This window comes from Canis lupus, chromosome 17, assembly GCF_048164855.1.
Source record: "Canis lupus baileyi chromosome 17, mCanLup2.hap1, whole genome shotgun sequence".
NCBI lineage: Eukaryota > Metazoa > Chordata > Mammalia > Carnivora > Canidae > Canis > Canis lupus.
Window position 1 is genome coordinate 22,417,022 of NC_132854.1, and position 18,355 is coordinate 22,435,376.

Below are 18,355 nucleotides of genomic sequence, written 5' to 3' on the forward strand. Positions count from 1 at the left end.
AGCCCCATATAACTACTGGTGGCTTCTTTAATTAAAAACTTTACTGAAGTAACGGTAGATTCACACGCAATTATAGGAAATAACACAGAGATCCTTTAAAAACTTCACCCAATTTCTCCCAAAGATAACATTCGTGTAACTACAGTAGTGTCACCACCGGGATGTGGATGCTGATCGTCCACTCACCTCGTTCAGACTTCCCGCGTTTCCTGTACTTATTTGTGTCTGCGTCGTTGTGCGTGTCCTAAGTTTTCCAAAACGTTTTCATCTGTGTAGGTTTGGGTCCTCCACCACCACCACCACCACCCTCAAGACCCCAGAACTGCCCAACACCACGCGGATTCCTCATGCTGGTCTTTTGTACGTGCACCACCTTACTCTCATTCCTGCAAACTTCCCCCCACTGTCAACTCTGTGGCTATTACTAATGTGTCCAAAACGTCATTTCAGAATGTGTCAGTGGAGTCATGCCTTCTCAGAAGTCATTTTCTCAGAGTGCGATTCCTTGTTCTTTTCCACGCCAGGGCTGGCTGCATTCCACGGTGCGAGCCGGTCCCTCTGCTTACCGCTCGCCCTTTGAAGGACATCCCGCCTGATTACCCCAGTGTCTGGCTCTTATAATACAGCTGCCACAGACGCCCATGTACAGGTTTTTGTGGGGACACAAGTTCTCAGGGAAGAAGTCAGAGGGGACACAACAATACTGCTTGGGATCTAGGTCAAGCTGTACATGCCACCAGATGCACGCACGCACGAGACGTGTGGGTTCCTGTGAGGTTTCCACCACTTGCATTACGTTGCTAGCCATGTGGACGTGTGGGGTATTACACACCATCTCACGTGGAGACTGGAGAGATCATGATTGGGGGGGGGGGGGGTTTACAAGCATACACTACATAAATGTGAATCATATTAGTACAGTCTCACAAGTTATGTGATCTCAGGATAGAGCAAGTATCTCCCATTCATCCAGAAACCTCCACTTTTTCTTATGAACCAAATATTGAGTTTTCTCTCGCTTGGTTTCCCTGCTGTAGTGATCATATAAAAACTCGGACTGGAGCTGGACAGAGCACGACTTGCAGGATATTATATAAATGAAGCTCATCTGGAAGTGAACTCCCTGAGTGTGTGGTTCCCCATCCCAGCGTTTCTGGACAGGGAAGGACAGATTGGTTGTAGCCCGCTGCATGGGTCTTCATCCGGGGGCAAAGCTGGGAAAGAAAACAGGAGCGCTAGAGGCAAGATGCGAGTGGGATGGATAACAGAGCAAGGTGAGGACAACAGGGAGTGTGTGTGTCCCCCACCCCCCGCCAGCCTGGAAGGGGCACTGGGCTCCCTGGAGACAGGGGATGAGCGGGGAGGTCTTGGGTAGTGGTGACCCCACGGGGCTGGAGGTGCACCTGCAATGTGGAGGAGTTTTGCTTGGGGCTGGGACTTGGCGGGGTAGGAAGCGAACGTGGGTTTAGCAAGGGTGTCCCACAACGGGGACCACTTCCCCAGGTTTCAGGGCCCATCCGCCGTCTCCTAGTTGCCCTGGATCCGCCCACTAGGACCCCGCATCCGGACCAGCAGGAGCTTTCAAGTCCGACAAACATCCGCTGCAAGACCTTGGTTTCTAGCCCCGCATTCCCACGCTGGCCCCCAGCTCCGCGAGCATCCCCGAAAGGCCGGGAACCGAGGGAAGGCCAACGACAGAAAACCCTTCACAGCGGCGGCCAGGAGGGGACCCTTGCTGAGCGACCCCCGGGAGGGCGCAGTTCCGGAGACAGGGCTCAGGGCTCAGGGCTCAGGGCTCAGCGCTCGCGGGACGGGGCGATGCTGTCCCAGGACTTAGAGGAGCCGCCGGCCCGGGGCCCCCTATCCCGGCCGGGAGGACGGACACGGGGCCGGGGAGCCCTGTCCTGCGCCCTGGGGCGGCGAGGCCGCGTCCACCCTCCGGGCCCCCCCATATCCCGGCCGGGAGGATGCACACGGGGCCGGGGAGCCCTGTCCTGAGCCCTGGGGCAGCTAGGCCGCGCCCACCCCCTGGGCCCCCCATCTGGGTCGAGAGGACGGACACGGGGCTGGAGAGCCCTGTCCTGCGCCCTGGGGCGGGTATTCAGGTGTGCACCCGCCAGTCCCGGGGACGTGGGTGGGGGCGGCCTCGGTTCCGTGCCCCCCACACCCCCCTGCAGACGCCCCACCTCTTTTTGAATGTCTATAGGACTCAGGAGGGGATTCCTGGGTGGCTCAGCCGTTTAGCGCCTGCCTTCGGCTCAGGGAGATACTACTGATCGAGGCCCACGTCGGGCTCCCTGCGTGGGGCCTGCTTCTCCCTCTGCCTGTGTCTCTGCCTCTCTCTCTCTCTCTCTCTCTCTATCTCTATCTCTATCTCTATCTCTATCTCAATCTCTCATGAATAAATAAATACAATCTTAAAAAAAAATTTGCCTCTCCAGAAATACCAAAATATTAGTTCCAAAAAAAAAAAAAACATTATCTTAATTTAATGCAAGTTGGGAAACTTTTGAGAAGATAGAATCCTGTATTCCATTATCTTAAAGATACATTGCATATATTAAAAGATAAACAGAAGCATATTAAAATTTTAAGTGTTTATTTGGGCAGAAGTCAATTTAAATTGGGCTGTGTCTAATTTAGCAGGAGAACAGGAGCTCCAAGGAGCTTTCTGTAAAAGACTTTTATGCACAAAAGGCAACGGAAACAAGAGAGTTACACTGACAAAAAGGCAGGTTGTTTATTGCAAGGTTATTTTACTCAGAAAAAATGAAGGAGTTCTAAAGAAGATTATCTAGTACTAATCAGGTAATTTCTGAATGACTGGTTTAAGATTTCATTTTTGGGAGAACCAAAACTATAATTAAGTTTCAGTTTGGAGACTCCGTTTTTGGCCAGCTGTCTTGTTTTTAACTATTATGAGTCACAGAATATTAAAGGGCAAACAAGCAACAGTAGCAACAAAAAGCTATTTAACAAAATATTTCCAAAATACACTTAAACGTCTTTGACTTTTTAAAGACCTATGAAGGAGGTCTGCCTCAGACATTGCATTGCAATCATGAATATCTTAATCATTTAAAAACTCCTTAATTATCTGGGCTTTACCGTCCAGTGCTCTTTTTTTTCTCTTTTTTAATTTTTATAAATTTATTTTTTATTGGTGTTCAATTTGCCAACATATAGAATAACACCCAGTGCTCATCCCATCAAGTGCCCACCTCAGTGCCCGTCACTCAGTCACCCCCATCCCTCGCCCACCTCCGGTTCCACCAACTCTCGTTCGTTTCCCAGAGTTAGGAGTCTTTCATGTTCTGTCTCCCTTTCTGATATTTCCCACTCATTTTTTCTTCTTTCCCCTTTATTCCCTTTCCCTATTTTTTATATGGGGTTGGATTCCCTAACGGGGAGGCGAGACACGCAGTCCAGTGCTCTTAAATAGATTATGGACCTTTAAATAATCTTTTATTGGATATTTTCAAAGTTATATAAAAATAGATAGTTTGGCTTACCTTCACTGTTTCTACCATTTTTGCCAATTTGGGGGTCCTTGATGACCTACAATTTCTTTTCTCTCGTGTTCTGACATATTGCAATAGACAGACTCCTTTTTTCAAGATAATTTTTATTATTTATTTATATTTATGTATACATTTCTTTTATCTTTTCAAATTAATGAGAGTGTTATAGCTTAACGGCCATCAGAAGCTACTTACTTTACCTTCCATCTTTAATATACTCATGATTCTTACATTTCTTGAACAATTCCAAACTTACTTTGATGAACACTCTCATAAAACAACATACATCATATCTCTTTTTCATCACCTTCTCCAGAACTTTAAAATTTTTCAATCCTTTTGTAGCACCGATTAGTGGTCAATGACATATTGTAGTGATTGAGATAATCAATCCACCGTGACAATGATTCCTCCTTCTCTGTCTCTTTTAAACATTATGCTCAAGTAAAACAGTAAAGTCGCCAGAAACCAACAAGACTTCTATAATTTCCTTGTACACTTCAACCAGAGAAACAATCATGTGCACAATTGTGTAGATATGCATGGCTGAACTTACGGCTTTTATGAATTCAGTTCTCTAGATATATTTATTGCTTCCAGCTTTCCTCCTAAGGATGGGCTGCTTAAAAGTCTTTTAGATTCTCCTACTTTCTTCACAGACAGATATTATGGCTTAATAATGTGGGGATGATGATGGCAAAAATGAAAAGCCAACTTAAAAAGTGCAAGCATAAGATGCATTCCTGCTAGAACTCTACTGCAATGCAATCTACATTTTTTTCTCTCTCAGCTTAGAAGCAACTTAACATTTTTGCTGGTATCTGAATGCAGATTAATGTGTGGGTTTCTAAATCTAAAATTAAATTTGAGATTATTTTGAAAGGAGTTTTATTGAATATTTAGTAGTGAGAGTCAAATTGTAAAGAGTACCTGTGTGTTTCTGACATATTCATGAACCTCTCAATTTAAGATAGAGCTAAATTAAATCTTTACTTATTGCTTATGCTTTATTTTATCTGTTCTAGTCTCTTTTCCATGAATGACGATTTTGCATATGTAGCATTTCCATTCCCTGCCTTTCATATCAACCATTCATTCTTTTATTTTATTCATCTCTATTAATTCTGGGATAGATTTCCTGGAAGAATAGCTTTATTGAGTAAATTTAATGCATTATTGATTTTTATTTTTGCAAATTTTATTTGCATATTTAATTTTATATCTTTGTTGCCAAATTTGTTTTTGTTGCTAATTTTTTTGTGTCCTTATTACCTCAATTTGCTTTCTTCTTATATCACTTTCAGTTTGTGTTTCCATAGATTTAAAATAACTTATGATAGGAATCACCTAGATTTAGGTCCAGATTTTTAAATGAACATATTTATATTTTGGGATTGAGTCCCATATTGGGCTCCCTGCATGGAACCTGCTTCTCCCTCTGTCTTATTGGAGCATCAATCCCTATGCTCCATGTGCCTCTGATTGGACATTTTGAAAAATAACAGCATTTGAAATTATTAATTATCCTATTACACTGTAAATCATCTATCATGGCCTTCTTGATTCCTTCAAATTTTGTACTTTTTCCTAAACATACAATTAGAAGATAGATCAATGAGTCAATTTGATTCTGTAAGATGTAAAAGTTATAGGTATCATCTTTCTTATTCGATGATCAAGAAGTAGAATACACCTTAATACACATCTATAGGCTACTCTTTTAAATTTTATACTGAGTACTGTAAAGATAATTAAAATTTTATTATATTAATTTGATTTTTAAAGATTTAAAAAGCTTAAAATTTGAGATATAGGGGCACCAGGATAGCTCAGTTGGTTAAGAATCTGCCTTTAGCTTAGGTTATGATCCTAAGGTCCTGGGATTGAGCACCACGTCGGGCTTTCTGCTTAGCAGGGAACCTGCTTCTCCCTCTCTCTCTGCCTGCCGATTCCCCTCCCTGTGCTCTCTCTCTCTCTCTTATAAATAAATAAAATTTGCAAAAAAATAAAATAGAATTTGAGATATATCAGAAAAATATATAGTGTAGATTAATAGGTTTTAAGAATATTAATTATTACATTAGTCAAAAATGTACTTTGTACTATATCTATTGCAAGTTGTTTCACACATATCACTTCCTTTAATCCTCATAAAAATTAAAAGAAGTGGATCAAATACCAGTATATATATAGTTAAAGTGACAAAATTGACGCTTAGATAAATGAATTTAAGGAGAAACAACTAATATTTAGCAAACTGTGTTGGAAAAAATCTAGCTCGAAATATTCCATATATATGATGATGTTTTGAAGTCCATCAATAAAGAAATAATTTCTCTTTAATTTTGAATAGTTATTTATCTTTACTTTTGACATCTCACGTTTTTTACTTCATTTTGTTCTCATTTGAACATGTACTTTCTGTATTAGGGAGAGGATTTTTGTTTTTCTTGTTGTTAATTAGAAACAGTCTTAGACAGCACTGTGAAATACTTATCTACATGCCCTTGTTATACTCATACTTGTTTCCAAACCTGGATATTTTTCTATTTGGGCATAGGTACAAAAAGCAGTGCTTATTTTGTATACTAGAAAACAAATTGTTAAATTACAGGCCTTTAAGTTTTAAAGCTATTGCTGTTCACATGAAAAGAAGTGTTCTGAAAGAATCATATGATGGTGCTTTGAATTGCACTATATGCAATTATTAGTTTTTACTTTGTAACAAGTCACTCCAAATCTCCTAGTTGAAAACCACAAATCTTTTTTTTATTTCTATGTTTTTCTAGGTTGACAGAGAGTTATTCTGGTCTGAAAAGTCTCAGAGCTGCACGGTGTATGATGCCTTTCATATCTAGTGGTTGCCTGGTTGGTTAGTCTTTGGGATCTCATTCACAAGCTGGCTAATGTGCTCAATGTTAGGACTATGGTCATGTGCCTCTCATAACTGGCTAGTTTGTACTATTTCACGTGGTATGTTTGCAACTTTCCAAAGAACAACAAAAGAGACAAGCTCTTGTGCAAATGTATTTCTCAAGCATCTGCTTGGGCCACATTTACAAATGCCTCATTGGCAAAAAGGGAGTCTCATGTCCAAGACTATACTGAAGGGATGGAGAAGTTAATAAATGTATGCATCAATTTTATTTATTTATTCATGAATGCATTCATTACTTTTGCTACCTAGAGGGAAGTGTCAGCATGTCTGAGAGTCAGATGATCATATATCCTAGGGATTTAGATATGAAGGGTACAATATGCATGGATCAAAGAACAGAGAACATCCAGTATCCAGACACCTCAGCAGGTGCCACCTGGAGGCATATCTATCTTTGGCAGAACAATGTGCAGATAAGTCAATGTCAGCATATCCTGGTGCCAGTAACAAAATGTGAGCATAGAGTCTTCCTGGGAACTTAGATACTGTCCTGCCGAAATGACTTTTTATTCTGATAATGAATTCTGGATAAATTTGCAAAATATTATAGTTAATTAATACCAGATATATTTGTATATATACATATGCACACTTGGGTATATACACAGAACAACTACTCAGGACTACATTGGTTGAACAAGAAAACATTAAGTGAATGTTGAATTCATTTTCATAGGAAAGATGTTTTGTTCTTTCCAGATTTCGTTCAAATCAGAAGTGGATATGACCAAATCTGTTTATACATTACTCAAGTTTCCTGAAAGCCTCCAGGTCCCTGAGATACAACTTTAGACTCTTGTTTCTAATGAATTAGCATGCCACAAACAAGGCTGACACAACTCAATGCACATTTATTTAAGAGAAATTCATCACTACAGTATCTTTTAAATCAGGCATATAAACAAACAAACAAACAAAAACAGAATAAGCATTGTAATTTGTTTTATCTTGTGTCTTATAAAATTTTGCAGATAGTCTCTAAAAATATTTATCAACTGCTTTGTTCTCTGTGCACCTAGAAACTATCTTATTAACAGTACTTAAACTCATCTACTGTTTTATTATTCTAATTTCAAGTAAAATAAAAATAAAGGACTGTTTTACCAATACATAAATCACTAAAGAGTAAATTTCTTTGTTCTTAATTATTGGCAAGGCTATTATTCAAAATAAGCTATTAATTTAATACTTTTCTAGTATCTTTGTGTAGATAAAAACATATACGATCTCATAAATATGTTCATGTATTTATATATGATCATGATTTCTGAAATGATACAATAGCATCAATTCAATTTCATTTCTTTATTCTATTGTACCACTACAGAAAGCTCTTTCACACATATTTGTGCTTGTATGTGTATTTTCTCATCAAAAATATCTAGGGCCTTTGAAGGCTGGGTGAATCTCATTTGAATTAGAAGTAATCAGATAGCACCCATTCATGTGCTCTTCATATTTGACATTTATTTTTCTTAAGTCAAAACTGAATGTCACATACAGTATATGGATATTCTGTTCATGGATGAATTTAGTACGCCAATTCTATTTTACTTTAGTGTTGTAAACTTTATTTAAAAATAACTCTTCTTTTTCATTCAGATTGCGGGCAAATTAATTTCCTTGACATTGTGGAACTGAAGTCACCCTTTTCTTACTTATTGTGTTGTTAAGATCACTCTTAGCTTCTAAAGGGCATCCCTCTCAATAGGCAGTTCACAGCATGGATGTTTGCATTTTTTCCAGGCCAGCTGGAGTTTGTCATGTGATTTCCATTTTTTTTTTCCTTTAACCAAAGAAAACACTCTGCTTTTAAAGGACTTATACGATTTGATGAGGCCCACCTGGATAATCTTCCTATCTTAAGACCAATTGTGCCCTATAACATAACCTAATCATGAAGCAAAATTTATCATCTTTACAGATCTGAGAATTATGCAGGACATATGCATCAGGAGGAGGGAAATCTTGAGGGACATCTCAGTGTGCTTCCAGACACTAATGACAGAATGTTAATGTAGAAATGTTCTTGTAAAAGTTTTATCTCTAAATTTGCAACATTTTTGAAGAGGCTCAAAAGGATGTGGCTAACTGTACAACTGAAAATCGAAAATGTGGGTGCTAAAAAGAATATGAAATGTGAAGATCTTAACACCTGCCCTCCGTTTTTATGTCAGATTCTGTGGCAGCTTTAATGGGTCAGGGATGCCTGGATGGCTCAGTGGTTGGGTGTTTGCCTGCATCTTGGGGCATTATCATGGAGTCCTGGGATTGAGTCCTGCATCAGGCTCCCTGCATGGAGCCTGCTTCTCCCTCTGCCCGTGTCTCTCTCTTTGTATGTCTCTCATGAATAAATAAATAAAATCTTTAAAAAATAACATAGTCAATGTCAGATAGTCTATCAAAGTATGAATGATACTTATCTCAATAATAGGTGCTCATTTGTGGCATATAGTATTATTGTATAACAAGGGCCTTTCAGATTAAATCAGTGTTTGTCTCTTAAGGGCTTTCTCAATTTCATCTCTTACTAAATGCAATGAGCATTTGCAACTCTGCAAGGCATACACACTCCGGAAATCTCATTGTTATATTTCATGTTTTCTTACAGATGAGTCAGTTCTTTCATGAATCCTTTGCTGTCTTATAATATCTTGCCAAATATATCTAATAACAACCAATACACACTTTTAACCTCATTTTTTTCCCCAAGATCTTACTCTAATAGTTACGAGTTCATTGGAATTTGGATTAGCATATAAAGATAATGTAAGAAACAAGGTGCAAATATTTGGCTTAACTTCTTATGTCAGTTTCTCACCCATCTCCAAGCTGACTGAGAAGTTGCTAACATGTATATCAGATTTTTGCTTTTGTCACAACTACTACTTGAAGTGACTTCTACACTCACTCTACATGTTCATTAGCAGTGGTGTCCTCGACCCTATACAGAACCCTAGGCTTCTGAAGGTTCTACTCTCTTGTATTGCACCATCTAGAACATGTGTCCCTCAAGAATATTACAAAATAAAGAGTAAGGGAGGAGCTACAGTGCCACATTAAGGCTCTGATATAATTAAAAGTGTCTAAAACAAAAAATAAATAAATCTCACATACCCACTAAATGCCTCTGCCATAACCCTCAACTGAGCAACTTACAAAAGGGACAAAACTAGTGAAAGCAGAATAAAATAAAGACTTTTAATAAAGTCATAATCAGAGATGAGCCACTGAGGTGTTTATTCTTTGATTTAGCCAATGACATACAAGTCTCATGGTCATTTCTGGAAGAATAACAGTGAGGTTCTAGATTCCTATATTTCTGGGTGAACCCATAGGTTAACTTTTTCCATTGTACCCACTCTTCTTGATCAAGGAGACTCACTAAATTATGAAAGTAGCTCCATTATAATCTCCTAAATTTTATAGAGTGGAGAAAAGTTGAAAGATTACACTGATATTTAAATATCTATTTTTCATGTTCTAGGTTTCTTAGGACACTGATGTCAAAAGTTTGAATTCAGAGTTTTTACACATGCATTCCTCAAATCATCTTTATCACAGTCTTGTGAAATTTGTATTAAAAGTACACATTATTTGGTAACTTCCAATAATAATAAGTTAATTTCTTGGTAGATTCCTGGGACATAGTATTTTAAAAGTATTACCATGGGGCACCTGGGTGGCTCAGTTGGCTGGTTTGAGTGTCAAACTCTTGATTTAAGCTCAGGTCATGTTCTCATGGGTGATGGGATTCATCTCTGAGAGGGCTCCATGCTCAAGGGGGAGTCAGCTTGAAGATTCTCCCCATCTGGCCGTGCCCCCACTCATGCACAGTTTCCCTCTCTCTCTCTCTTTCTCTCTCAAATACATAAATAAATCTTTAAAAAATAAAATACATAAATAAAAGTATTACCATGAATTAATACATACACACACTTTAGAACAACTGTTCCAATTTACTGGATCAAATCTATGTAAGCTATGGCTAGAGCTAGTGAGAGTGTACATTTTTGCAACCACTTTGTAAATTGGTCCAGCATTCTCTATTAGCACTGCACGTACATGTAGCCTATGAAATAGATGTTCTATTCCTAGGCATATACTCAACAGAAATGTATACGTTTATTTAAGGAAGCGTAAACACAATATTTTCCTTTATTTATAGTTGTACAGACTTTAAGTACCAAACTTTTCAATCAGCAGTAGACAAATAAATAATTCTATTATATTTTGTAATGGAATACTTTCCAGGAATGAAAATGAATAAAGTACTGCTGCAAGCAACATCAGGGCTCCACAAAGGGTATGGAACCTGCTTAAGATTCTCTCTCTCTCCTTCTCCCTCTGCCACCCACCCCCCAAAATAATTAATTAATTATTAATTAATAATAAAATTATAACTTAAGAAAAAGTGGACAGATATAAATCAAAGCTGTATCGATCTCATTTATGTAATGTTCAACAGCAAGCTGACCTAATTTATGGCTTTATAAATTCAGTGGTTACCTCTAGAGAGAGGTGTTTGGTTGATAAAAGAAGACATGAGGATGACTGTGTCTAAGTGGTTCTATTTCTTAATATTGCTGCGATTCGTGTCCTGAAAGTTCACTGAGCTGTATGCTTTAATGTATACAACCTTTTTCCAGCATGCATTTTGTGCTTCAATGTAATTATAATGAAAGGATATAAAACGAAGTGAAGACTTGAAGCTAGAATAATTACTTAAAACTATTGATTTTTCTACTCTGTAATTAAAACTTATTCTAACGCCACTTTTATTTTAAAAATAAGCAAACTGCTTATGCCTATGCCTCAGTTTCTTAGCTATAAATTATCACTTATAATCCTTAACTAGCATATATAGTAAAATTACATAATCTATGAGGAAGTGCTTGGTGTACTGATTATTGGCTTTTAGGAGATTCCATGAATTTTCACTGTCATAGTCAACATTCCCAAACACCAAGAAATACTACTTAAGTGAATACAATTTAAGGCTATTAAAAGGATTAATATGCAATGGGGTTTAAAGTTCAGGTGTGACATTTTATGAATACTTGTTGAATGTTACTCTTTTACTCTCTTGTTCCCAAGTGAATACACTGTTAAAAAGGACCATTACTAATATTTCTTGGAAGTTATCTTTATTTTAGAAAGTCCTACCATGGAGAGATTAAGTCAGCCATTCTCTGAGTTGAAAGTGAATTTCCAATTCCTCTTTTGATTTCCTTTACAGATGTCGATGGAAATATGTGCCTTTGCGACTCATGTTTCAGTTAATGTCACGTACACGTGATGCTACTAGCAAAGGGAGAAGAAACTGCTAAGACAGGCCTTGAACTTAAGGAAAAGAAACCTTCAACTCAGCCCAGTCGGACACACCAGGATTACAGATATTGGTTTCTTAATCTGTGAATGTATATATATTTTGAATAACTGAACTCATAAGGAGGCTTTGGTGGGACAAAATTTGTGGTTATGGTCATAAATCTGGTCAAATCCGCTAACTTTAATAGAACTTAAGGTACTATACTATTATCTACTTCTTATAGACATACATTTTATACATTTTTATAACACAAAAAACTTCAAGTACTTTTTAAAAAAGATTTTACTTATTTATTCATGAGAGACACAGAGAGAGAGAGAGAGAGAGAGGCAGAGACATAGGCAGAGGGAGAAGCAAGCTCTATGCAGGGAGCCTCATGTGGGCCTTGATTCCAGGACTCCGGGATCATGACCTGAGCCAAAGGCAGACGCTCAACCACTGAGCTAACCAGGCATCCCTTAAGTACCGTTTTGAAATAGCATTTTTCTAAATAGAACTTTGGTATAATTTAATACAGTTGTGGTGCTTTGGTCCACATCCAGGAAGTGATTGCAAAAGATAGATTCCAACTAGATGTTTCTTGAATGATATGTTGTGTATTTAAGCTATTCTTATCGTAACACTCCATAATGATTCATTAAAGTGTTTGTCATATTTACCAAGAAGAAAAAATGCTGAGGTTGAAGGTATGTGTAGAGCTTGATATCTCATTAATTTGAAGTAGAAGACTCTAGGCTTGTTTACTGTAAACATTATAATTATCCATTTAATATTTTATGAAGACATTTTAGTTAAGAAAAGAAAGCAGTCTTTGATCTACTAGATTACTATATCTGTCACTTAAAAAAATAAAACTACTCATCTATTCATGCCTTCAATTCTCTAAATATTCATCTCCTTGAGAGACCTTAACCTTTGAGAAGAGTTAATAGCATACAAACTTGACTATTTGTTAATGTCCCAAACTCTTTCATTTAAAAAAATTTACTTGTAGAAAAAAAAAATGCAGTGGAAGGGATCACGGAAGATATGGTTGAGAACTAGCAGTAGTTTTTTTTTAAAAGGGTCAGTACAGGGATCCCTGGGTGGCGCAGCGGTTTGGCGCCTGCCTTTGGCCCAGGGTGCGATCCTGGAGACCCGGGATCGAATCCCACATCAGGCTCCCGGTGCATGGAGCCTGCTTCTCCCTCTGCCTGTGTCTCTGCCTCTCTCTCTCTCTCTCTCTCTCTATCATAAATAAAAAAAATAATAATAATAAATTAAAAAAATAAAATCTTAAAAAAAAAGGGTCAGTACATAAAAAAGACTATTACAGAATTTAAAAATACAACAAATATTAATTCAAAAGATGATATCTTTTTTATATCATATAAAATTTCACAAACTAATTCATAAATAAAAAACTGCTGTGCTCTTGCTTAAAAAAATGGAAAGGTTGCCTGTTCCAAAGAATCTTTATTTAAATGTAGTTATTTCCCAAAATATCTTGACATGATATTGCAATATCTCAATATTAAGCAGTTTCCACATTTTAAGGACATATCCTTAACTATGATTAATGGAGAGTAACTCAATAATAAATTTTACACCTAATTGTCAAGCATGATTTTCACTTTATCCAAAATCAATTCTGTAAGCTTCAATAGTTTATTCAACAAATATGTATTGAAGTTCTACAAGTTGTATTAGAGACTGGGGATAGAACAGTGAGCAAAAAGAGATACCACTGGGAAGGAAGAACCTAGGCAGCATGAGATCTAGTAAATAAATGAACAATAAAAAAAAATGAACAATAACATAATAATGACTGCTAAACCTCTTCATCTCTACAAGTGCAAGAAATATCTGAAGTAAGGTTATGTATATTCCGAGCCTTAAAACTTAGTGCTTACTCTATAAGACCTGCTGATGCTTTCTCCCCTTGTTATTTAATATTTTTTGTATCTAGGATTAATTTTCTTATTTCATTTATATAAGAGAAAAGGAGAGCTGGTGGTGGATCTAATTTAAATTGTTACTTACAAGCCAAGAAATGACTCAAGGTAACAGAATATACACCACATAGAACACATAATATGTAGAAAAATACACATTTGCAAGTACACACAAATAGACACATGTCAATCAAGTGTTTATTAATAGAGGCATAATTATTATAGGAAAATATAACAATATGTATTTTTACATATGTTTAAATTTATGACACTTCCTCCTATGTATCCTTATGTATCATACAAATATTGGCATATTTCTTAATATGCTCTAAATTTATAACATCAGGCTATTTATTTCTTCATTTGTCACTTATAATTTATGCACATATCATAATGTGTTTATATTAGTAAAAATTCAGAAACAATGCTAATGTCTAACAGAAGTGAAATATTTAAGTCAATGTTTTGTGGTATCAGATTATTCACTAATCTAATAATAATATTTAATAAAACCTTCATCTTTAGAATTACATAATAATGAAGAAATATGCAGCATTTTATACCATATTTACCACATGAACTACATTTTATTTATGGAGATTGAGACAGAATGTTATGAATAAAACCATATGAAACTACATTTTATTTAAAGAGATTGAGACAGAATGTTATGAATAAAATGGTTACTCAAAATTAGAAAAATTTTTACAATGCATATTTATGGGAAAACTGATTTTTAATTATTGCCATGCTATTTTCTAATAGCTCTGTCATATGTACATTTATTTTATAATCAGAAAATACATTAAATGAAAGAAACATGTAAATATAATTAACACACTAAGCATTTATGGAACAATAATTGTGTTTCTAAAACCATATTGAATATTGACATTGAGGGGCACTTGGGTGGCTCAGTCAGTTAGGCAACCGACTCTTGATTCCAGCTCAGGTCATGATCTCAGGGTGGTGAAATTGGGCCCCATGTCAGACTTAATGCTGGGGGATGGAGACTGCTTAAGATTCTTTCCCTCTCCCTATGTGTCCCCCCAAAGTGACTGACAGGGTGTTACTCTACAAAGTTACATAGCACACTTCAATATATGTTGCAAGTATTACATTGAGTCAAATGTAAAAAGACAATTGATCACATAATCTTGATTGAAATTTGAGTAACATGTATTTAGAAAATGAAATTTGAACTGAATTTGCAGAAGAGTAGGAGTTTTCTAGACATTAACTTATTATGTAAATAACTTGCATCAACTAAATAACACAAATGATATAACACATGAAGGTATACAAGAGCGCTCTGAGTTACAATGTGCAGCAAGTACGTAAAATTATTGTTCAAGCATGTATAGCAGTAAGAGAAGAATGGGAACTGCCAGCCTAACAATTCATCTCTCTCTACAATAAGACAATAAATTCCTGGGGTCCCGGGATCGAGTCCCATGTCAGGCTCCTTGTATGGGTCCTGCTTCTTCCTCTGCCTGTGTCTCTGCCTCTCTCTCTTTCTCTATCTCTGTCTCTCAGGAGTAAATAAATAAAATCTTTAATAACATAAATAAATACATTAGGACTTTCTCCTATAGGTTACAGAGAACATTTGTGTTTGTTTCACAAGGAATAACACAGAGGGAGTTTTTTTTTTTATTTTTTTTATTTTTTTTTTGCAAAGATGACTATAGTGGCAACATTTAATGTAAAAAGGAAGAGATTCAAGAAGGGAGAGTGAGTTGAAAACTACTGTGGTCTATCTAAATGAGCAGACAATCATAGTAAGAACTGGTACAATAGAAATGTATCAGAGACAGCATACACTTGTAGCCATTATATAATAAAGGTGGCAGGTTCAAAATAAAGAGGTCCATTAAAGATAACTATACCTTGATTAGTTTTGATATTCATTACAGTATGTTTGTTTAAAAATGTGGAAAATTTGGAGAGACAGTGGCAAAATACGCATTTACTTTTATTTTATTATTTTATTTTTTTCGCATTTACTTTTAATTCATCAATGTATCAAAATATTTATTAAGCATTACCAAATAAAAAATGAATTCATACCTATGTAAGGAAAGACTTTATTCAGAAGGATGACTGCAATAGAGAGAATGCTTTAACCAAGAGCAAAGAGGCTTTTCTTTTATAGGGAGGAATAAGAGGTTAGGGAAAAGCCAAAGTGGTGAAGTTGCAGAACAGAGTGGACAGTAGATAAGTCTTTTCCTTTCCAGCAGCCTAGGGGCTGTGAACAAGGAGCTGGTGCTACTGAGGGTCAAAATTCAGGGGCCTTGGGGAGAAAGAAATTTAAGCAAAGTTTTGTTAAGGGCATTTTGTTCTGATTGATCAATGGGAACGAGAGACTCAACAATCATTTATGAGAGAAAGATTGGAATTTGGAGAGTCTGACACAGGCAAGCAAAAGGGAGGGACATCAGTGAGTCTTACCTAAATCTTATGGTGAAGGAGTGTTGCTCCCAGTAAGCTGTTCCCAGAATACAGAAAGGTGAGGGGCTCTCTTTAACTCTTGCTCTTCTCCAAAATCACAAGATTTAGATAAAAATCAGTATTGCAAGGTGTCTGGGTGGCTCAGTTTGGCCTCAGGTCATGATCCTGGAGTCCCAGGATTAAGTACCAAGCCTGGCTCCCTGCTCTGCGGGGAGTCTGCTTCTCCCTCTGCACTCCCCCTGCTCATGATCTCTCTCTCTCAAATAAATAATATAAAATAAAGTAAAATAAATAAAATAATTCAATTATGTTAGTAGCAACAATGATATAGATCCAAATGTCAAAATAAAGTAAAGCTACTCTTGGAAACTAGTCTACCAGAGAAGAGACCTATGTTAATAATTCTTAAACGTTATTGTTAAATTAATGTTATGAGAGGTACGAAAAAAGTAAATGTTATGAGAGATACGGAAGAAGTAAAATATGAATATTTAAAAGATTGTACTTAGTTTTCATTTGCACTGTTAAGATTTTTTAAGAGTTGATGAAAGAGTGAAGCTAATAAAACTTGTAGCTCAGGCTTCCAGGAGACACAGGTGTAGAAGTGAATGCTGCACTTCGAGCCAGTTGGGCTTCTGAAACTGGCAGGATGAATGTGGTGGTAGCACACAGCGAAGTAAACCCCAACCCTCAAGTGGCAAATCGCCAGGACATCTGGCTGGCCTACATCATCTCCATGGTTGTGCTGCATGTGGCTCTACTTGGCATCCCCTTCTTCAGCATTTCTGTTGTCGTGAGTCTGACCAACATCATCATAACTGTCTGTGGATGTCTTCTTACCTAAGATGAAAGGGACACCCTTGGAGACTTCTGATCAAGAAATGGCTCTGACATCAATACACTGAGAACAGATGGAATATGGGTTCCAATTTACCTCTCCCCACCATTCTTCAGCCTCTCTCCTATTGTATTCTATCTCCTGGCCAGCTTCTACACTAAGAAACTGCTGCTCACTTTCTTATCAACATACCTCCTTGCTTAGTGTCCTGACATCTAAGCTATTCCAACTCTATAGGGTTTGTCACTTTGGCATCAAGAAATACCGAGGGATGAGGCTGTGGAAGAGGCTGAAACAAAACACTGTAACATCCTTTCCTCCTCTATGCTGCCTTCTGTATGTTGAAAGTCTGAGAACCAAACAACCTTTCTTAAACTCCCTGGAAGACAACAGGTTGGAAAGTGGAGCTCCCTGGGACCAGCCTTGCTAGGAGCAGAGTTCTTTGAATCAGAAGAGGCAAGTGGGATTAAGGACCAAATGTCTCTCTCTTCCTAACAGGAAGCCATGTTTGGGTAGCATGTTTGGTGATAGTTTTTCCAGGTTTTCCACTCCACCACTGTCCATCTCTGTCTCTGCTATGTGTTTTCCTTATAATAAAGATAATTTTTTTCAGGAAAAAAAATGTGTAACTCATGAGAAATGCAAATAGAACCTTCTAGGGAAGGGACATAGCATGTGCTTAGGAGATGGACAGGGCTAATACTGGCAGGCTGAGATCATATCAGGATAACTAAGAGACATAGTTGAGAAATAAGCAGAGGCCAGATCAGAAAATCTTGACAAATTATTACTACAAGCTAAAAAGAGTCACAAAGTGTGTCCACTCTTCTAAAATTCCCTCAACTGAGCCACTTTGTCACATATGCACTTAGCTGGAATGTTGCTTCTCCTTTCTTTTTGCTCCAAAGAGCAAAATGGTCTGAGGAAGTGAGGGCATTTTTGCTATTCAGTATATAATACTGAAATGTAACTTGACAAAACAGATTTGCAGAAGGTCTGTTTAACATTAGCAAAATATGGCATTTTTACTTTGATTTCGCTTGACCCTGGATTTCTAGAGGAATATTTAAGTGTTCCAAATAAATTTCCATAAATAGTGGAATAAGGTTATAGCCACTAGAATAAGTGGATAATTTGTCCTTTTATATTCTTCATAGATAGGTGAGGTCACTTCACTTCTAAGGAGGAAAATTAGTCAGGTTTCAAGAAATTAAATTAGAGTGCTAGTAAAATCTCAGTGTCAAAATAAAAATGTGTGTGCCTCTGGGTTTGGCCCATAGGTAAGATAACATTTCAGCAATTTTTGACTATAACTTTTGGGCATTTTATCTCACCAACAAA

General features: G+C 37.2%; 1 pseudogene; it reads left to right on the forward strand.

The window, feature by feature from the left end:
- The first annotated feature begins 16,825 nt into the window (after nt 1-16,825).
- On the forward strand, nt 16,826-17,444 carry LOC140607754 (ORM1-like protein 2 pseudogene; annotated as a pseudogene).
- The last annotated feature ends 911 nt before the right edge of the window (nt 17,445-18,355 follow it).